General features: G+C 43.0%; 2 long non-coding RNA genes across 4 annotated transcripts in view; one reads left to right on the top strand and one right to left on the bottom strand.

Moving 5' to 3' along the window:
• The window catches only part of LOC123281727 (uncharacterized), a 689,591-nt gene that overhangs the window by 100,297 nt on the left and 566,380 nt on the right, over window positions 1-22,914 (bottom strand). The gene's annotated exons all lie outside the window — the stretch shown is intronic.
• On the top strand, window positions 9,625-13,523 carry LOC123281623 (uncharacterized). 2 transcript variants are annotated; one of them, XR_006521266.2, is made up of 3 exons: window positions 9,625-10,590; window positions 10,773-11,015; window positions 11,188-13,523. It is a non-coding gene; the product is annotated as an uncharacterized lncRNA (long non-coding RNA). The 2 variants fall into 2 exon arrangements; XR_011499042.1 differs by lacking the exon at window positions 11,188-13,523 and having other exon boundaries at window positions 10,773-11,092.

Genomic DNA, 22,914 nt, shown 5'->3' with positions numbered 1-22,914 from the left:
CTCCAAAAGTTCTGGCTGAGTAGACGAGAAATAATGAAAGAACTACACAGAATAATTAGGGGGTGGTGCAGGTGGTCTAAGAATGTGTCCTGCTGTGGAAGAGGAGGGAGTTAAGACTGGGTGAGATTTGCTGACTAGGGCAGAACAGATACCCAAGACATGCCCAGTTGACAGCCAAGGCCCTGTTGGATCTGTGAGGCCATTTGTCTGAGGGACATTGCAATTTCCTGTCACAGTTTAGACAAATGGCTGGTGGTAAGAAATCCTGAAATGAAAGGAATAGCCCCCAAGACAGAGAGTAGCAAGTGCCGTTATGGCCACTTCTGGACTGGCCCTACCCAGGAGTAAGGAGTGGTGAGAGCTTGAAGGCCACCGTCTATGGGCAGTAGGGCCCCAGTTAGCTGGGTAAAATTTCCTTTGGAAAATATATTTGGGGGAAAGCTAGGTGAACTTTAAACCACTGGAAAAAAAAAAAAGGAGTTGATTTCCATTGACAAATAAGTCTGAGAAATGTGGTTAAAATTTAGGTTAAAGGAAGTTAAACAGGTCTTGGTATACAGGTCTTTGCAGAGCTTTTTAATATACCCACATGCGTTCTGAAGCTCCGAGGGGCCACACACAATATGCAGTCTTTTCTGACGCTCTGTGACTGTGGAATCCCTCAGTGCTGCTGTGTTCATTGTGCAGTTTTTGTGCTACACAAATGTGCCCACTCAAGGGAGCTACTGGGAGCTGAAATGCATGTGCCCTGCACTCTGCTTGCCAAACTAAGGGTCTGTGGGGCTGTGTTCACCCAGAGTGGTTACATTCTTGTTTTTGTTTGTTTGTCTTGCAAGAATAGTCCCCATTGGTTAATTTTCATAAGGATGCTCTGTAGGTAGCAGAGTCCCTGAACCCTTTTTGATGGAGCACTGAGGATGGATGTGTTCAGAGTATGAGGGAGGATGTACACAGGGAACAAGAGTATTCTAGGGAATTGCTGGCCATATCCTGCACGGGGCAAAGCCGTAGACCTGGGAAGAAGCACTGTTACCAAGAGCAAGGTAATCACTATAGACTGAATGTTTGAGGCCTCTAAAAATTCCCATATTGAAACCCAATCCCCAACGTGATGGTATTAGAAGATGGGGCCTTTGGGCGGTGTTAGGTCATAAGGGTGGAGCGCCTGTGAATGGATTATTGACCTTATAAAAGAGACCTCAGAGTTCCCGTCCCCTTTCTGCCATGTGAGGACACAATGTGAAGAGGGCCGTCTATGAACCAAGAAGTGGGCCCTGACCAGATCCTGAATCTGCCAGTGCCTTGACCTTAGACTTCACAGCCCCCAGAACTGTGAAAAGTAAATTTCTGTTGTTTATATCTCACCCAGTCTATGGTATTTTTGTTATAGCAGCCCAAACAGACTAAGATGGGAACCCAAGGGTTGATTCCTGGGGCCACTGCACCTTGGAATTCATTAGGGACAGGAAATCTTGGGAAGCATAGCAGGACACTATTGTTGTAATTGAGCCACCATATCTGAGGTCCTGCACTTGACTTAATTCTGATCTCCCTGGAAAACTGAGCTTGAGGCTGTGCTTTCCTCCCTGGTCAGGATAGGGGGCTTTGGGAGGGTTGGGGAGACCAGAGGCAGGGAAGGAGCTGACAGAATGCCAGAGGATGAGGTATATACTCTAAGAGCCCAAGAACTCAGAGAGGGAACCACCAGTGGGATTGACAGGCCAGAAGGTCTGCAGGGAGAAGTTGAGCTGGGCATTGACGGGACACATCTATTGACTCTCACCTCTGTGCTTCCTTCACTCAGAGGTCACTGATGTTCAAAATGAAAAGAATATTGGAGCACTAAGGGATTATGAGATTCGTCTGCATCGACTCAGGATGATTAAATTATTTTTGATATTGCCTGGTCTCATGTATTTATATTCGAATTCTCTGAAAACTGGTACTCCATGTGGGATACTTCTAAGAAGATTTGACTAATCACAACATCCCAACCCATGGCCATGATCAGAATGGAAAACAGGGTTTACTAGATAAACATGCTTCTAGGATTACAAAATTGGTAGCATTAAAGCCAAATGGCTCATAAATAAAAGTAATTCTGTATGTTGGGTTGCTATCTGTGCCTTGCCTTGTAATAAACATATATATCTGCCATGTGTTATTTTTTCTGCTTGTAAAAGATTGACCTTTGTAGAAAATTTGGAAAATAGAAAAAACACAAAGAAGAAAATAAAAAACACTGTAATACCTCTGTTTACTGTCACAATTTCAGTGTATATATTTTATACACATTTACATATATTTAATTTTTATAGATTGTTTATGTATGAGTATATATTTTATCTTGAAAGTTGCATTTTTTATAGATATAAAAATAAAATTGGGATCTCCTATCTATGCTATTTTTTAACTTTTTAAAAAATCACTTATCAATGTATTGTACATTCCATGTTTTTAAATATCTCTTCATAACATGGCTGTGCAGTATATAATTGTATGGACAAACTACATTTTATTTAACATACTCCCTATTGTTGGATATTTAAGTTGTTTTAAATTTTTCTCTAGTATATATAACTCACTGATGAACCCTTTCTCCCCCCCCATATCTCTGATCGTTTCCCAGAAGTCTCTCACATCTTTTTCTTATACTTCTATAACATCACAAGCCCTGAAGTCGTCACCGCTGGTTATAATTATTTTCCAAAGTTGAACAAGATACTTACCAGGTGTGAATAATCTCTCTTCATATGAGTGTCAGATACTAAGATCGACAATGCAAAACGGCATGTTGAAAATACTTGGCTTTAAAGTATTACTTTCCATAAGTAGAAGAAAATGCAAAATAAAAAGTGGATTTAGCAGCACAAAATGCATATAAAACGCTCAGAAAATTTTCTTTCTCAAATCAGTCACACACTGAGCTTCCAGATCGCTTCTCTGAGGCTCTATCAATTTTTTTGACATGGAACCTTCCAAGCACAGAGCCGTGGGGAGCAGGCCAAGCTCACCTAAGCAAGACAAGTCAAGTCAAATAAGCAATACTCTTCAAGTGCTGTTTCTGAGGGCCTCCGCCGTACCTCTAGGTGTGGCCTACGAAGAAAGAAAAGCTTTTGCAGAACCATGGCCAACAGAGTCTTACTGTCTCTGAAAAAGGACTTCATGTTGGCAGACTGATGAAAGGCGGCACCAGCCACCTAGAACTGTTTGCTAGAAAGAGGTCTCTCAGGTATTTTTTTAAAAACTCACGCCGATCAAATGGACAAAGACAGTAAGGCACAGGAAAGTTACACAAAATCAAGAAGGTGACTTGCTTCACATGAATTCAGACTACCTATGGCTTCCAGAATCTGCTACTTGAAAAGTCTCCATGGTGGAGTGGCTGAAGTATAGAATACTTGAACTGAGGGATATCTCTTGAAGCTTAAGCTGAGCTTTCCTGACCTTCAATCGTTTCACTACCACCTTCCGGATTTGGTCCTATTTCTGCATCACCTTCACTGGCATTTAATGTTTTTATTTCAATGGACTCACAACTTTACTTGAATAGATTTAACCTCATCCTAAAAGACAATATCCGTGAAATCGTGAGGTTACGTGCTGGATATATTTTTGTATATGCATAAATGTTAAAATTTAAAAAAATTGTTAGTGCACCTCCAAACATGGTCTTTCACATCGTTGTGGATGTGCATTCCACACCTGAGGAAGGACTGGTTTAAGGAAAGCTCTTTTAGGACAAATACAGAAAATGTGACTGTCTAGAATAGAGTAAACAACTCGAGACTTGTTTTTCTGAATATCTTTACAGGCTATAAATGAAGCGAGGTTTAAGAAGATTTGAATAAATGTCTGGAGATCAGAGTCACCACAAGCTGTTCGATGAGGGGTATTCAAAAGATACTAACTTGACTCCCTGATGTCAGATGGACCCAATAACACTGTGTTCTGATTCGTATAATCCTAGCACAGATTGAATATTGGCCCACGTGGATCTTTGTTCTGAGGGAACATTCTGTTCTTTGTCTCTGGGCTCACCTTTCTGTTTCTGGAGTAGAATCTCCATCAGCAACATCCACTCACTAACTGGCTGAGCTGACAGTCACTTTATTCCCTTTGGAAGCCCTGCTGACTGATGCCCACAGCGTTCCATGTGGTCTCAGACAGTACCCTACACCCTGCAGCACCTGAGCAATCCTGGCCCCTCCAGCTGGTTGTAATCCTTCCTAATATTCCATTGTTTGTCCCCAAACCTCTTTATGGAAGTCATTCTTGTTAATGAAATTCATAATTTGATTAAATAAAACACAAACCAGAGATACACGAGTATAAAAGGAGTTGTTTCTATGACAGATAAACTGACTCTGAAAATACTCAGGTCAGTTGCTAAAAACAGCTGTGTGGGTAAGGACACCGTGACTGAGGGATTCTGCACTCCGATGGCCTCCTGGCTGCCTTCACTCAAAGACACCATAGACAAGCAAAATGCAAAAAGACGTATGTTGTTTTAAGTTTAAAATGCTTAAAGTACATGCTATTATATATATTTTTTTATGTGCCCCTGCTTTAGCCAATTTTTCTTTTTAAAGATTGGTACCTGAGCTAACATCTGTTGCCAATCTTCTTTTTTTGTTTTTCTTCTTCTCCCCAAAGCCCCCCAGTACATAGTTGTATATTCCAGTTGTAGGTCCTTTTGGCTCTGCTATGTGGGACACCGCCTCAGCATGGCCTGATCAGCAGTGCCACGTCCATGCCCAGGATCCGAATCCATGAAACCCTGGGCTGCTGAAGTGGAGTGCATGAACTTAACCACTCGGCCTCAGGGCCAGCCCCTTTAGCCAACTTTTAAAATTAACTGACCAACTCCTGGTCCACGAAAGCCTTCCTTTACGCACACGTGATAGCCATTTTCACAGCTGGGCCTGAAATACTGTTAGTCATATATGCCTCGGCTTTGGCCTGTCTCAGGAAATGTGAGCTCCCCAAGGACAGGGCTTCTGTCTTAGCCATCTTTGCTGATTGCACAGAGCTAAGCCCTTACAGCTACTGATCAATATTCTTAGAATTGAACTACAATGTCTTTGTGCTCATTAGTTTGAATTCCTTCAAGTTGACTGTACTTCCTACCCTGATTCTGAGTCATTTTTCCTTATGGCCAAATAACTCAGTGTGTCTGGGATGAAGAAATGCCTGTCACTGAGCTGTCCATTCTGCTGGGATTGGCTAGTGAGGGGAAAGCAGAGGAGGGGACTTGTGGCGGATTGAGCATGACTGAGGTATGGCTCAGCCAATTAAGGACTTCATCCTAGAATATTCCACGAATGCTATAGGACAGCAAAGTAATTCATTACATATATTTAAAGTTGAATTTACCGATATTTTATGGTATTGGATATTATTTCTATTAACATTTTATGCTGAAATTACAGAATGATTCGTGAGTACTGAATTTTTGATTGCTTTTACACTTGCTGGGACACTATTAAACTTGATTTACGTTAATAGCGCTGTAAGAAGATATTAACAATGAAATTTCCAAAAGCACTTAGCATCTCATAATTGGAGTTAAATGACAAAAAAAATGAGGGGATAATAAAGTAAAGAGAGAAAAGGAGAGAGAAAGTTTTGACAATATTCTTCTTAACCTGTGGTTCTTAATAAGATTTTTGCAGGATTGTTTTAGGTTAGGAAAGAATCAAATCTCTGACCAGGAGAGATGACGCTGATTTATTAGGGGAGTTTTATAATATTGAAAAAAGACCTAGCTCCAGGTAGATAGCACAGATTTTACTACTTCTAGGAGAGAAAATTTTCTGATTTCCAGAGTAAAGAGGAAACTCCAATTACCATCCTTTTCTCCATCCCTGGTGACTAGAGGATAATCTCATTTTTTTAAATAAAAAGAACTGATTTAGTCATAGCTACTGGATTACACAGATGTAGATATTTAAAGCAGACATCAAAACTAAAACAATAACAATAATAATAATTATAACAAATTTCATTGAGCCCTCATTATGTGCAGACTCTATGCTAAGCAATTTACATGTACAATCTCATTTAATCGTCACAGCAGCCCTATGCATTAGGTACTATTGTCATATCCATTTTCCAGCTAAGGAAAGTGGGATTCAGAGAAATTAAATGACTTTAGCAAGTGGTGGCACCAGGATTTGAACCCATGCAATCTGGCTCCCTAACCATCATGTTCTTTTGAGCCTAAAGACTAAGTTATAAGTAATCTGGTTAACGTCAGAGTCAAATAACTCATTGCTTTCATCGGCCCCAAGTCCTGATTCATGGGCCCCTCCCTCCCTAAAAAATTACTCAAACTTCTCTTTTATGATTGCATTGGCATAAAAATGAGTATATTACTATTATATATTAAAACATTTTAGTTGACCAAAAAGTTTACCTTTCTAATGACTTTAAAAGAAATTAAAACCCTTTCCTAGGCCCCCAAAAGTGTAGTGGGCCCTACACACTGCATCTACTATGCCTAATGGAGAAGTCAGCCCTGCTTAGCATAACAAAAAAGCCAAGACTAGAACAGGAGATCATGTAATCTCATTTCTGACTACAAGCGAATACAGAAAACTAGGGTGATGGAACAAATGGAAATAACATGAGAAGAAGAACGAGGTGATTTCCATCTTCCTTGTTTTATTGAAGGACACGAGCTTGGGTCCTTGCCCACTCTTTAAGAACTACAAGTCCAGAACTGATGAGGTCCTTATGGTCTTTACCATAATAAGTATGCTTAAGTTTAGTTAAAAAAACAGCCCAAGTTTGGATCCTTAACTGACAATACTGCCTACACACCAACAGAATATTAGAGATGACAAGGGAGGTCAGAGACAACGAGATTGGCTGCTGGATTTGATCTGACTTGTGCTACTCTTTGGGAAGGAATTCCCTAGCAACTTAGAGAAAACCTGGTCAAACTCCTCAGTCTTAACTCACAGCAACAAACTGTAGTTTCTGTCCCAATCGGAAATGAGATTCATTCATTAACATTTCTTCCCAACCCAATAATGCTTTGCCTGACCCATTTTCTTTGGAGCTAACAAACTAGGGGCCACCCTGAGAAGGTGTTGAATCTGAAGTTTTGGCCCAGACTTGAATATATTCTAGATAAAAGTAACAAGGAAAAAAAAATCAAATTTTTAGTTCCCAAATTGCTACTTCACTCTCAACCTGGATATAGGATAAATCTAAACATGTATAACCACATTGCCATGTTAGGGTTTAGTATCTGTTTTGCTTTATGATAAAAATAATCTCAAGTTAGCTCTGGGTGAACTGAATCACTTGCATGAAGATCTCTCAGTGGTAGATATAACAGCCTGAATGAGATTTGTGTGTAGACATTATCTGAAACTCCTCTCTTTCAAAGCCATAGTTTAAAAGGGAGCAGAAATGTATACTTTTATTAAGCAAGGAAAATGCTCCACGAATCCAGGACAAAATATTTTCCTTGTAGTTTTTAACTCATTGAAAATTATGTGATTTTATGCGCTGACTTCTTTGGTTCACAAGACTCTTTCAAACCAGAGAACAGATAACCGACTGTATAGCATTTATAGACTTCATTTGTAAATTGGACATTATTCATCTCAAAAAAGACTGAGAATGTGAATCTGGGATTCTGGTAAGATCATAGCTAATAAAAGACATACAGTAAAAAAGTAACTGATAAGCAAATGATAGATGATTGAACAGATAGATACATGAATAGATTAATGAATAGATAAAAAACAGATGGATAATACAGATGAATGAATTAATAGAGACACAAATGGATAGACAAGTAGATGACAGATAATAGAAAGATATTCATAGATCAATACGTGGTTAGAAAATGGATAGCTAGACGCACATGGATGAATAGATGACTGGGAAGCAGAATAAATAGTTGATATATAAATGAATATGGCTAGATGAATGGATAGATAGATGTTGGAGATTGATGAATGTAAGGATAAATTTGGAATGAAATTGTAAATAGATGCAAGGGCACAACAATATCATGATTGTACCCAAGTGGAATGGAATACCAGTGAAGATAATGGCATGTCTCTTCATGGAGCTATTTTAAGTAGGTTAACTATTTTGGGGGAAGTATAGGCTAGAGGCAGGAAATTAGGCAGTCTCTAAGAGCCCTGAAGTTTCATGATAAATGTCTCAATCATAGGAAGAAAATACATGGGCGTTCCATGATGTAGCCACTTCTGAATCCTCCAGAATGCTCAATTCTGGCCCATTTGGTCTCTTCGATACAGACTAGAACAATGTGAGATGTGCAGAGTGGAGGATGCACAGGGCAGCCTTCATGAATTCTTGGTGATACACAAAAGTCATCCCTTTTTTGCCTCTTCTTTAATTCTGATATTCACATATACCTTCACTGGTAGACCCGCTTGGTGTGGCCTGGTGCTGTAATTAATCCATGTCACTGGAAGATGTAGCATCGGCAGAATTTATGAGTGGGTTTGAGCTGCTGTGATGACTAGGGGCACCTCAGCCCGTGTGATATGAATTCCTCCACTAATTGGATTGCTGGAGCTAATCAGAAGCCAGAAAGGGAATAAAAAAATCCGTGTTCCTCCTGCTGCTGCTGCTGGCTGATAAAGCGGACGGCTCCTTTCAGGACGGGGGTGCTGGAATTGAATCCTCATGCGGAGGTCTTACTCTAGATGGCTATCTCAAAGGTGACGCATCCCTTCTGTCACCAGGCCAGGAGGAGATAGATAGAGCAAGGGGAGAAAAGAGTGGAATGATCTCAAGTCGCAAAAACAGTGAGTGGGGGAGAGATGAAAGAATAGGAGATCAGAGGGAGGGGGACCAATCAATGGCTTGAGAGAGCTGGAAGCTTTTTCTGAAACAAGGTGCCACTCCCCGGGACACGTGAGCATGCCTGACATCCACTTGGGGGCACAACTTCAGGAGGCCTCATCTCCACAGCCAGCACTCAGAGCAGACAGAAGAAAGTCCTCCATAGCTTGTCATTTAGCATAAGACACTCTTGCGCCCACTTTCTGAAGGTGAAAGAGGCAAGGGGAAGATGCAAATTCCTTTCAATACTAGGGCAAGTGCAATGCTGGAACCTCAGTTGAACTGCTCAGGCTGTAGGAAACTTGAGAAAAAACAGACCAAGTCCAAATCTTCTCACCTGCTGGAAAACCAGGGCTGCACAGCAGCTGAGAGAGGACGTTCCATCTGCTCCCACTCTCTCCAGGTTTTGGACCAGGGCAGAAAAAACAAGCTTGTGTTCAACAGCCTGTGTACCTTTTCCAGCAAGGATAAATAGTTCTTTCCAGCCGAGAGAGTGAAATGTGTGTACTATAGGGCACTGGTTAGACCTTGGTGGTCTTCCTCCGTTGCTTGCCTAAGGCTCTATTTCTTCTCCATAGAGGAAAATGCATCCTTAATATTTGGTTCTACCAAGCTGAGTGCCCCGCAGTTATCTTTGAATTCCTCTTTTTGTCTCTCCTGTATTCTTTTCTCTCTGTGATTACCACTTCTTTGCTCTATTTCTTCTGGAGCCCTCTACATAGCTAAATCCTTAGCCATGATGAGTAGGCAGCAAGCCCCTCTTGCACACAACAAAGACTTCTGGGTTTTTTTTTCTATCTTTTGGGCGACACGATAAAAAATAACCCTGTATTTATGCAAATTGCAAAGTAGCGTGTGATAATGAAAACAAAACAGTGCTGGCCCGCAGCCAAGACATGGCACTGACGGGGGCTCCCGACCATTTGGCTCCTGATTCTTCGGGGAAAGCAGCTGTAGAGAGAGGAGAATACAGAACACCCCCGTCACACGCGCACTCACACGCGCGCACCCTCGTCCGCACGCATTCCGGTACCGTCACCTCGGAGCCAGCAAGACTTGGGATCCAAAAGAAGTTCTGCTTCCTACCGCCGCGAGCCCTTCAGTGTCGTCCCCCACGAGCCTCCCTGCCCCCTGCTCCTGATTCCCTTTCAGGAATTTACAAACATTTTCCACAGATCAATATCTGTATTGATTATTCATTGTGAGTGAGTCGTGTGTCTTTGGTGATCCAGCTTGCAGAGGTAGCAGCCAAAGCCTGCAGCAGGGGAAAAAAAAATAACAGAAGGCGAGAGGGACCCAGCTCTTGCTGGGTCTGCGGCTGTCGGCAACACAGAAAGGAAGAGAAAAGGAGGAAAGCGCTGGAAAACGAAGGCATGGACCAGGATGGAAGAGAAAGAGGGAGCAATAGCAAGAAAGATGAAGCGATGGCTGGACATCTGGTTCCAGGGATCTTGGTGGCTTGGAGGAAACCCCCATCTTGGGTCTGCTGTTCCGTGCAACGTGCAGTGGACTCCCTCTGCTCTGGCAGGGAGAGGTGACTCACAGTTTTGGTATCTCCTACGTAAGAGCTTTGGGGGGATCCCTTGGCTTGCTGACAAGGAAGGGAAGAAAGCAGCAGCCGTGAGGTAAAACACGATTACTTCCAACTGCCTTGCGGAGGATATGCAGTCGCTGGGTTTGACTGGAACAGCTTGCTGCTCTCTGATGGCACGCGGAGGGAGAATAATTAAAAAGGCCAGCATCACTTACTAAGTGAGTAAACACAAAGCCGTTCCAAACGTGCTCTCCAGCTAATGAGAAGCTGTAATTTCTTATACTTCAAGGCAAAACAAGACAGTGATGGGGCTCAGTGGAGTGTGTGTTTTCGTGGATATGGGGGTGGGGGTGGTGGTGGTGGAGATAAATCGACTAATTGTTGGCAATGTTTAAAAAAGGGATTACTGGAAAAGACAGTGAAATGATGACAGGAAAACATCTTGGACCAGAGCCAAAAAAAAAAAAAAAAAAATCGAGGCAAATCAAGTCTGCAGCTCGGAGAAAACACTCGTCGCTCCTGTCGGAGGCTCCGACAGGAATTGCCCGGTGTTCTTCAGCCGAATTCGGAATATTGTGTGGGCACCAGGGGACAGGACCAAGGACCACCAGAATGTCCAGAGGAAGGAACCACAGCACACCAGGTTACACAGTTATGTCATACTTTGAGAAAAAAAAACCAAAACAAAATAATAAAAACCAACCTGTCCTTTCTTTTTAATTGGAGCTCCTGCTTGCTCAAAATTGCTTCAATCTATTAAAGCAACCCCTAAATGTGCCTTCTGATAATAGAAGCTGCTGATTCTCTGTCTCCAGGAAGCTGCTGCAACGTTACAGAAATATCCTGGAAAAAGGAGGTTGAGGAAATTCAGTTTTCCATAGACTGGGCTTCTGGCAAATGTATTGTCCTTGCCATTTGGACCACTATGTGGGAGCTGGTTTGGGATTCCTCTCCTGTTGTCACCCAGCTGTGGCTTGGTGAGTCCAAAACCAACCATGAATAGGACTCTTTTAATACAGGGTTCTAAACACACACAACAAAGTGGGGACCCCAAGGAATAAAAGGAGCCGGATCTTCCTTCTTTCTGGGTGTTCAGTTAACTGAGTTCTTTCACATGAGTGGAGTTGGGACTTTCTTTCTCTCTGTTTTTTTTTTTTCTTTCTTTTTTTTTTAGGATTTCTGGGACTGGAAGCTCAGTAGATAAGATATTCTCCTTCTGATTGGGATTTTACTCTTCATGTTGCTTCCTTATTTCAGACTCCCCAATACATGGCAAGTTTCAGGAGCAGGAGAAATAGATCCTGTAGAAATGTGCCTTGGAGACCCAAAGGAGAAGGAATTAAGCCAGTTGTGGATGACTCGGGCACCTTACATTGCGTTTCTTCAGCATTCGTGGAGACCTGTGTCTGTAGTGTTTGTGTGTGTGTGTGTTTGTGATGGCATTCTGTGGAGTGTGTGCTGCATGTGTGTGGTTCTGTGTCTGTGTGTCTCTCTGAGAGGGAGGAAAAGGGAATGAAAGTCGGAGCAGACAGAATGTTTGGGCATTTATGTAATTCAAGCAGAGAATATTCAACGCTGCAAGGCAGACAGTCACCCATCCCTGGACTCTGCTGCTCTGGAGGGCCTGTACGGACCTGATCTGAATGTTAAATGCAGGAGACGAAATTAGCATACTAACCAAGGATGTCAACCCCTCCTTGCAATCAGTAAATGGCCGTCTCCTCTCTTTAAAGCCGGCACCGCCATGCGCGCCAGCCACTTAACCATGTCCTCTGTCAGGTCCTTTTTTGTGTTTGTTTTTTTGTTTTTGTTTTTTGATGAAAGACTGGAAATTCATTAATGAGGAGGGAAGGAAGGGCTTCAAGGGGCTGTAATGAAAACAAATGATCCTCTTTAAACCTCATGACGGCCAAGCCAGGGGGGTGGGGATTGCTTTCTTCTCTGGGGCTGGAGAATAGGAAATTCCACAGACAACAGACCTCTTGACGAAAGCCCAAGAATGCATTGCTTGGGAATTTCTTCTGTGTGGCAAAGCCTAGTCATGGCCAGTATGTCTGTGTTAATAAGACTTAGAATGAGCTTTATCTTCCTAAGGCTAACGTGTGGTCTACCAGATGTCTTTCCATTCCGTCACAGGTTATCAAAGTTTCTTGACCTTGTGAGGGTAAGAAGAGCCTTCTGGAATCTTTTGGCCAAATGCCTCAGCTTTTGAAGTAATACAAATTTCTTTGGGGCTATGCATTAGGCTTTTCCCAAAGGAAGTAGTTGATTGTATTTTAATCTCTGTCATTCAAAGAAGCACACAAAGGAAAAGATTTGACTTCCACTTCTGTAGAGACCTATTCTAAAGCAGACAGAATGCTGTCCAAGGGCTGGGAATCAGGCACTCCACCCCAAGTATTTGGGCTGGGAAAAGTGTACTTCCTTTTTCTTTATTTTAGCCACTCTATCCTCAGAATCAAACTTCTTCTCCTCCATTGTATTGTACTGGTTTGGCTTTAAACCAAGGGTCATACACTCTGAAATCTCCAGACACCTGTGGGTACCACCCTGAGGAGGCAACAGGGAGGAGTGGGGCTTGGGATGAACTGGAGACAGAGCAATTCACTTTTATTCAGGGAAACAAAAATGGTGTCTTGTGTTGCCTGATGTTTCAATGTTCCAAGAGATGGTAGAAATTGGTATATTTAAATATAAAATGTATCAATTTTGAAACATTGGCTCAAAGTTTTCTTTATTTCTTTTTTAACAATCTATGGGCCAGGGGCCAGCCCGGTGGTGCAAGCGTTAAGTGTGCACGTTCCACTTCTCGGTGGCCCGGGGTTCGCCAGTTCGGATCCCAGGTGCGGACATGGCACCACTTGGCAAAAGCCATGCTGTGGTAGGCGTCCTATGTATAAAGTAGAGGAAGATTGGCAGTAGTTAGCTCAGGGCTAATCTTCCTCAACAAAACGAAACAATCTATGGGCCACATAAAACATATTGGTGAGGATAATCTTGGCTCACAGCATGGCAGTTTGCAATCTTTGTTTTAGTCTAAAACACCTAGCACAGGTGTTTTTGTTTTTATTTTGTGTTTTTTTAAACACCTAGTCTTTCTGGGAAATATTATTTAAAAAGATATAGATATTAGCACTGCATTGCAAACATCACAGGAGTGTGTGTTTTGTAGGACCAAGAGGGAAGTGCTAATTTAAAACAATAAAGAGGGGAAGGAAATGGGTGTCTGTATGGTCTGCTTGCCTTGTGGTCACTGGCATCTTAGCAGGCATGGTGTAATGTCGTCTTTATCTAAGGTAGTGATCTGCACAAAGATTTTTTTCCACAGCTCATAGTTGGGGTGATTAAATATGTAGAAAGAAATGTGTTTGCATGTTTTTCAAGTGTATCTCCACCAATTTTTAAAATGATTAGTGATTAGTGCTATTTTAACATTTAAAAAAATTTTTAAAAATTTTCTTCTTCTTCATCCGCAGAACTCTACATCTCAAGTGGGTAGGACAAAAAGATAGAAATCCCCAGAAAAGAGGATCCTGCCTGTAGTTTGGAAGAAAGTTTTTCCATGGCCCCTGAAATAACCCCACCAAAGAAAAGGCACCTGAACCAATGGCGAAGGGCAGCAGGAGGCACGTCTTCTCACACAATTGTACAGAGACTTCCAGTTTCCAAGGTGCTCTTCACACATATTATCCTGTTTAATTCTCACTACAACCAGGCAAGATAGATAGTATTTAGCTTATTTTACAGATGAGGATACTTGGGCTCAGAGAGGTGCTGGAATTGCCTAAGGTTGAAAGCTAGTAAGAGGCATTCACGGGTCTTCTGAGTCTTAATGTGATGCTACTTTATTATCCTTCATAGGTTCTCATAAAAAATATCCGCCTCAGAACCCCTGACTCAAAGCTTCCTCTGTCCTTGATCCTCTCTCATTGCCCACCCCCCACTCCCTCAGTATGAGCTTTTCATTTTGTAGTCTGTGTAATTTGTAGTCACGTGCAATTTGAAAACGCTCCCTGTATCCTGCCGGCAATTAGGAACCGCTGCTAAGTTCTAACTGGCAGTGGCAGCACTCTGCCGAACTTCCCATTCACCGCCATTTACTCCTATCGCCCTCTTTCCCTGGAAAGTCAAGTTTCCCCAGAGGCTGGTCTACATTGGCCCTGTCTCTGCTTCTGCACCCCCTTTTGCATCTCTACACAGAGCACTCTGCTTTCATTTCTGCTTCCCCATTAAGACTGCTCCAGGTCACTAATGACCAATTAAATTGTGCCTTCCTTTCCTGCATGGTTAGACTCCATTGACCACTCCCTCCTCTATGACACTCTTCTGTCATATCTGATGCTATTCTATGCTAGATTTCCTCCTTCATTCATGGCTGCTTCATCTCAGACTTACCTTCCTTTTTTAATCCCTTAAATATTAGTGTTCCCAAAGAGGGTCACTGTGGTCCTCTTTTATTCTCAACTGCACACACTTTGCTTGGGTAAATGTAAACTCTCGACTTTGATAGTTATCACTAAACTGACTATCAAATTATCATCTCTAGCCCAAACCACCTTCCTGAACTCAACCCTGGATATCTGGCTGCCTGCCGACCCCTTCTTGGGATGGTCCACAGCTTCCTGACTCAATACTCCCCTAACTGAACTCATTGTCATCCCCAAAGCTGCTCCTCCTTCTGCATCCCTTCTCCCTCTTCCCTCTCCTTGCCAACTGCTCTTCAAGTTCTTTCGATTCTCCTTTCCGGAACCCTCTCTCACTTCCCTCTCTCACTCTATTGTTACTGCTCCTCTCTTGGTTTATTTCCCTAGTGGCTTTTCTAACAGCCCAATTATTCTCTTCATTCTCAGACACGCCCAGCCCATAATGCATTCTCTGTACTACATCTAATTGATCTATCGAAAGTGCAAATATGATTATTTTGCTTGCCCCTGCGAAATGCTTCAGTGGATTCCACCTTCCTAACTTGGCCTTTGAGGTTCCTCATGATCGGGGTTTTGCCTCTCCTCAGCCTTGTCTCTTGAAATTCTTCCATCTCCCACTCTGTGATCTGGGTCGTAGGACACCCCATGGCTCTTTCATGCCTCTAGGGCTTCATACATTGTTCCTGCCTCCTGAAAGGTTTGACTCTACTTTCTTCATTTGGTCAACTCCTTCACCGTCAAGACTCTGTTCCAGCAAGAAGCATTACCTACCCCCGAGCCTCCTACTTTGGATTACATTCTGTCACAGTCTCCCTGCCCCTGCTTCCCTCCCTCACAGTGTTTACCCCGCTTTGACAATGGTCAGGTTCTCCTATTTGACCATGAGACACTTAAAGGCAGATACTGTGTCTTTTACCCTCTGTTTCCAGCACTGAGCACAGGTCCTGGTGTATATTGGGTGCTTAATAAATTAATATTACTATTTTTATTCTGAGTATCACAAATGTTATTTTTTTAGGTGTAAGATTACAGGCCCACAAAATAATCAAGCTGAGGGAAATACAGCAACCATTTCCCATAGTGAAAAAAGGATTTCCTATGGTGCAATTCTCACTTACATCAGTTTTTTTACTTCTGTCAGGTGAGAAATGAACACTGGGGTGGTCTTTAGGTGTTTGCTGATGTGGTAGAAACTTTGGAGTTAATTAGAAGCTCTGGCTAAAGCTGAACTTCCTTTGTGGAGTTCCTGCGAGGAAACACTAAATTAACAGTTGAAGGTTACTATTAGAAAAATAGCCTGTTTCCCATAGGTAATGGCTCAGGGAGCCTGTTCTTCTCCCTCTCAGTTCTAAGATGTTTTCTCTTTCCTTTTGACCTGGCTACACCTGCCGCCTTAAGCCTGGTCTTTCTGACAAAGGTGAAATCCCTTGAGGTCAGAGAATGCTAAATGCTTCTTTTCCAGAATCCAGTAGATTATGGAGCTCTCAATTAATACTGGTTGAATGAAACAGTGCGAAAAGCTGCACACCGTAGAAGGAGGAATAAGGGTGGTTTTGTAAGTTCCCGTCTCCCATGAAGCAGAGATGGCATGAGATCAGTAGAACCAGAGCCCCCTGGCAGTCCCAAGAAATATCTCAAGACAGGATTAAGAATTCCTAAATTTGTAAATACAGTCAGTTCTTGTTACTCATGGTTGTTATGTCCTGTAAAGTCATCACAGACTCTGAATGAGCAAATATTGAATCATTGCTCCTAGGGGAAACGGAGAGTTAGGTTCCTTTGAGCCTCTGGTCACAATATTTTTGTTATCTGATCAACACATTACCCTGTCTTGTGTGTGTTTTTGTTTAAAGACACTTTATTTAATATATGTTGTTAATTCATTAGCACTGAACTCCTGGCCAATAGCGCTGTAACTCGTGCCTGATGGAAGCTGAACTACTACATGTATTTTCTCTGTAAGGCACACCACAACCTTCTTGCACTTAAGAACTAGACAGCACTTCAGCACTGTGCTTGGGAGTCATTTTAAACAGTGAACCAAAAGTACAAAATGTGAAAAACATGACGCTAAATAGGCAGTGAAAAGAACACTTTTTACAGTATGAGAGTTGAAACAAGAAGGCAGAGCGTTGCCTTATTCAACATCAGCTGGGGATGTGCACATTGACTGACTCAAATTTTTTGCCTCTCTGTATGTGTCCACAAATGACCATGAAAGTACTGCAAGTATTGGCTTGGGGGTTACAAACAAATTTAAGTGAGTAGGTGAATTTGCAAATACAGAGTCTGTGAATAATGAGGCTTGACTGTACCGCTAGAATATACTGATGAAACAGTAGAGCTTTTGCTTATTTCCAAATAGAGACCATGATGACCTTGTTCACAGCACAATTCTGACTTTGGAGTTCATTCTTTAATTTGTACAAAACTTCTTTTCTGGCAAAGGATCACCTTCACTTTCTTGGAACTCTTCACCTAAGTAACTGTCAGTCACTAGAAGTTGTCTGGTTGTTGGGGGTGGGGTGGTGTTTTTTCTCAAAGAAACAGAATTGGTTTGCTGTGATGAGATGCAAAGGCTGGGCGATCTTTCAGAATCCATTGCCAGCTAGGTGAGGTCTCCCACTGCCCCCTCGCAATGTTTATGATTCCAAGGTGACCTCAGCAGAATTACAATTGACTCATATTAGGTCTCTTGGCCCATATGAAGAGGATTTTACGTGACTGTCTTAAAAAGCTATTCTTTTGAGCTAAATCTTGCCCTCTTTGGGTCATGTCTTCACTTACGTTTTATATTGCAAGCTGCTGCTCAGAAATTCATTTTTGTTGTTTTCTTATTGATTCCCATCTTATTGCAAAGAATGGATGCAGAACTCCAAAACACTATGCCACCTTTCACACGAGCCAAAGGCACAGACACACATACATTTTAGATCAGGAGACGGGGTAAATCAGGACTTTAGAGTGTCGGGGGAGAAGCATGGTAAGATTTCAGATGATAAGAATGATGAGAGGAGGCTCTGGAACTTCTTACTGAGTCTCACTCCAGCGAGTCTGGAGATGGTTCCAGCAGGATTGGAATCTCTGCTCTTTTATATTCTTGCTGTGATCCTAACAAAATTGGGTAACCACACTGAGAACTGGTCCCTCTTCTATGAAATGGGGACCATGACACCAACCTCCAAAAATGCCTGTGAGGAGCAAATGAGATAATGTATGTAAAGTGCTGAGCTCGAAGTCTGGCAGAAAATACTATAAAAATGGAAGTTGGTAGTTGATGCTTTTGTTCTAATTTTCTGGATTCTTAACTAGCCATCTGCCTTGACTTCCGGGTAATGCATATTCATAGAAACAGAAGACTGAAGTTGAAAAATCTGCTCTAGGTCAACTTCCTCATCGTGTGGAGGAGAAAATTGGCTGAGTAGGATTCAATCAGTGCAGCATTACACAGTAATGAGGGCAGAACCAACAGGAGAACCCAGCCCTCTGAAGCCCAGTTGGCAACTACACAATAAAGCCCTGCGTGCCCAGATTTCCCTTCCAGATCCTTTTTGCACTACTATCAACTTCTCCCACTCTCACTTCTCCACCCCAACAGCCCAGTAACCATTGTTTTGTGGGTTACTATCCTCTTTGGCATGAAGACGGTGCTAACAGCATGAGCCAAGTAGAATGTTTTAGAGCAGGAACCATTGAGCAAATTTCTTCAAGTTTTTTGACTATAAATATAAACAGCTATTAACAGATAATATTCACAGCATATTAATGTAAGACAAAGCAGAAAGGATGAGAGAAGCTGTGGAAGCAATGCTCTTTTTAAAAGGAATCAATTATTTCTGCAGTCTTCTGTAGTAATTTGCAAGATGCTCCCTTGGAAAAGCCCACAGGGAAATGCCGCTGGATAGACAAACCCCAATGCTTATAAGTGATCATGCGACAATGGGACAAGGGAGCTATGCTGGACAAACTGGATGGGGCTGGTTAATCTCCACTAAGCCAGAGTGGAGTACTGAGTGGAGTACAGGCTTAAAGTGGGCTTTTCTAGGAGGCAGAAACCTTTCTATTGGTGTGAAGGTGGGGGGTGGGAAGTGAGACAGGATGGTCCTGGGGGAGCCCTTGCAGGAACTGGGCAGTGCCAAGTAATGATGAATTATGTGGCATTCAAGCAAGAAGAATATCCAATAGGACAGTGACAAGAGCAAGACAAAGCCTGGCATGCACATGAGTTCTAAAGGTGAAGCTGAAGTCAGAGTTGGGAGTGTGTGGTCATATGAGAGAGGGGTCTACTACTGTGGAGTTCAGCTAAGGGAGCTGGGTGCCCCAAATGGCTGCAGAAGCACCAAGGTGAAGCCAGCGTCATAGCCCAGGCTGTGCTCCGCTCTGCTCATCTGAGTTGGGTTACACAAGCAAGTATCATAATTTGGAAGTGTGTGGGCAGGCCTGGTGGATTGGTGGACTCTTACCTATTTCATTACCTAAGAGATAAATCTTTGTTATAAATTACTTATATTTATCCTTGAGCAAATAACAATATTTCTTAGTGGGTACTGGAAGGTCTGTGGGGCAGATCCTCCTATTTCTCCATGGCTATGCCCCACCCCTTCTTATTCCTCCTCCATTTTTGTCCTCATTCTACTCACATGCAATTGAACTGATGAGCCAAAAAAGCTCATCTAAGATGTAACTTTATCAGAATATCCTCCCTGCGAAAGATCTGGAACTGTATTTAATCTGCCAAGGTAATAGGTTTAAGTGAAACACAGATGACATATCCAGCCCACTAAGCTATTATATTTGCATTTTATATTGAACATGCCTGTAATATTCTCTTTGGTAGATGGAATTGACATTTCCATATGGTGGTAAACGCTAAATTGTGAATAGCTTTCATCAGGGTTTTGCTTCAGCAATTCCATCATTCTATAGCATAGAAAAAGATCACAATGAAAACGCATACGCATCCAACACAATGTGCTCTTTGGGTACAGTCTGTTTAGCCCCTTACTTTGGATTTATGCAACATCTCACTTATTCAGAATCTATTCAACAACTACCTGGCTTTTATGGAATTAATTAAAAAGAAAAGCCGTCTAAAAGCCAGAAAAGTTCTTGCTGAAGGGACATCGGTGGAAGTTTAGGGATGTTAGAGTCCCTTAAGCATTTAGTCTCAGTTGGATTCGAGGTCCCCTCCAAGTACCAGGTCTGAATGGCACACTGATGGCCAGGAGCTCTTGGAGGTAACTCGCCATGCAAGGCTCCCTCCCTTGAAGAAAGGATTGTGAAAGCAGGATTTGGGCTCTTAGACCTTTTTTAGCATGGGATATTCATGAAGGCTACATTGGGTGTGTTGGTCCCTGTGAGGAACAGGAAATGGCACCATGGGTCCAATGAAAGTTGGTGCTTTTGGATGTAAAATACTTGTTTCTGGGGACTCCTCTTATTCAGCTGCTACTTCTTTAGAGGATACATGAGAACATCTGAATTGAGAAGTGGAGGACAAAATGCGTCAGGACGTTGTCAGGATATGTTGCCTGTCACATCAACAGAGCTCCAAAATTTAACAGAAGCATCCAGAAGGATTCCCCGCCTCAAACCCCCAAGCATGGCTGGAGAGCTGTGGAAAGATCTGCTGGGAGTATTTTTGAGTGGCAGATAAAGGAAGCTTCTAGAAAAGTATTCATCCTGAGGAGAGGGTCAGGTATATAAGCTTGACTCAAGAAGAGTGACATGGTAATCAAACGGGTGGGCAGATTCGGGGCACAGGATGCCTTCCACTGTGAAGGTGATCCTTCTCTCCTCCTTCTTCCAGGCCAGAGCCCAGGACACAGGTCTGAGTCCTGGTGACAAGTGAAAAGTTCGAGACCCTCTTTCACACAAAGCTTCTTTGAGAAACAGGACATGGGAGTCAGGAGCACTTTGGGACCAAGGCAACTGATTGTGGAACAAAAGTCAAGGAAAGAGGTCCTCCTCCAGCAGAGCAGCAATTTCCAGGTGGTGGCAATGACGAAAGGTAGAAATAGGAAGGGGGAACTGTGGGAGATGTCCACCTGAAGTGAACATGGGTGTTCATGGCTATATCAGCCCCCACTTCAGCTGGTTCCCCTTAGTGACTGGCACAGTGACGTGGGATATCACCAGCTTTGGCAGCAGGGAGAAGCTGTCAAACAGCAATGCCACAGCTTTGGGAATGACAGGAAGCAGTGCTTTTGCACGAACAGCGGCCATGCACCTTCACCACAGCAATGTCAGTGGCAGGATGAGGCATAGTCACTCAAAGATTGATATATGGCAGAGGACTCAGAGATCAGTGGGGGCTAAGAGGACTTATGAGAACACACATGACATTCCTCCCCTCCGGTTCACTTCCCAGAGCATCTGTGGGAGGTTTTGAGTGAGAATGGAGGTCCTACAATTGTAGATGGAGGTCAAAGCCACCCACATCGACATGACCCTTGCTCCACACTGGCATGACCTAGAGAAATTGGTTATCTCAGCAGCGTAAACCTGGAAACCCTGTGAAGGAGGGTCCGAAGCATGACATTGCATGTTGTTAAACTCTACGCTCATGGACATGATAACTGCTTTAGAAGCTTCCTCTCCATTTCCCCTAAAGCTAATAGTTACCACATTCTTCTCTAATTGTTGATTTACTCATCTGTCTCCTCTCATGAGCTGTAAGCTCCTTGAGGAAAGGGACTATATCTTATTCACCTTTAGATTCCTGCTACTCAACACTGTGTCAGGCAAACAGCAGACACTCAACCAATGTTTGTTGGATGAATGGGTAAATACATGAATAAATCAAGAGATGTCACAAATGAGATGGCCATCTGAGATGTGGTTATATAAATAAATGATGATTGTGTCCAAATACATTGTCTAGAAAGAAGTGGAAGACCCCATTCAGAGCTCTGCATGGGCTGAGGGAAGTTTAGGGGGCCTCTGCATAGTCCAAAGTGGGCCCCTCCATGGGCTCTTTCAGAACCTTCTGGAACCTCACCAGATTGTAGCCCCTAGTGATGATGCAGGTGTTATGAAACAGGTCCCTGCAACTGTGCGATGAGCAGAGAGGGTGGCAGTCCCACACCCCAACTACTTTAAGGTCTTGATAATTGAAGAAGTGAAAGTGTTGGAAGATAGTCCTGCAAGATGACAAGGACTAGCAGATGAACCGGTGCTGCCTCTGTAGATCTGTAGACTTCAAGAGGTTGGATCCTTGCCTAGTTCCACAATCGGATATGCTTCAGTGGGATATGGGCCTCAGGTAGCTGTGGGGTGACAGACACTGTGTCACCACATGAGGCTACTCCCCTGTCTCCTTCTTCTAGAATGTAAGCCAGAAAGTCCACTCCTCTGTGAGCAGTCTCAGGCTTTCTAGCCAACGTTCCATGGTGACGGTCCTGGTAAGGGTGACACCTTGGCCAAGTGAGCTTCACTGGCTGACAGGGGGTCATTTATCTCTTGATTCTAAGCACCAGAGTTGTAACATTCTAGGAGAGAGCTGATCCACAGTGGTCCATGGAGGTTCCAGAAGTAACGCATCCTAAACACCAGGCCCTGTTGACAGCTTTTGGTGATCACTGGGGTCTGGCTTTGCCTTCATGGCCAGAGGCTTTGAGGGAGAAGACTTGGCCAATGAAGAGCTGCCGAGTCACAGATTTATGGGTCTGTGTTCCCAAGCAGGGCTTCCCCAGCTAGATGTGGAGTTGTGAGCACAGGGCTCAGGACAAGAAGTATGCAGGTACATGGATTGGGAATACAGAATCTGCACTGTCTAGGGCCCTAAGCAGCCACCTGGGCAACTGCCACCCATTGAGCCTTGAGGTGCTGAGGGGTGGAGGGGGGGCAAGCTTTAGGAAGCAGCTTCATTATGCCTCTTATGGTGGGGGGGGGGTCCTTTCCCAGCTATACAGATTAATTTATACTTACCATTAATTCTACCTTATTTATTCAAGAGAGTGGAAGAGAAAGCCATAGCAACACATTTTCCCTTTAAATGCTTGTACCTTAAAGGAAATCTGTGTAATGTTTAGGTATGGCATCCTTAAAATACACAACAGGGACTGACCCAGTGGTGTAGCGGTTAAGTGCGCATGTTCTGCTTCAGCGGCCCGGGGT

This window comes from Equus asinus, chromosome 28 (genome assembly GCF_041296235.1).
Source record: "Equus asinus isolate D_3611 breed Donkey chromosome 28, EquAss-T2T_v2, whole genome shotgun sequence".
In the NCBI taxonomy this organism is placed as follows: Eukaryota; Metazoa; Chordata; class Mammalia; order Perissodactyla; family Equidae; genus Equus; species Equus asinus.
The sequence above is the reverse complement of the archived record's forward strand: the minus strand, read 5'-3'. Positions and strand labels throughout refer to the sequence as shown.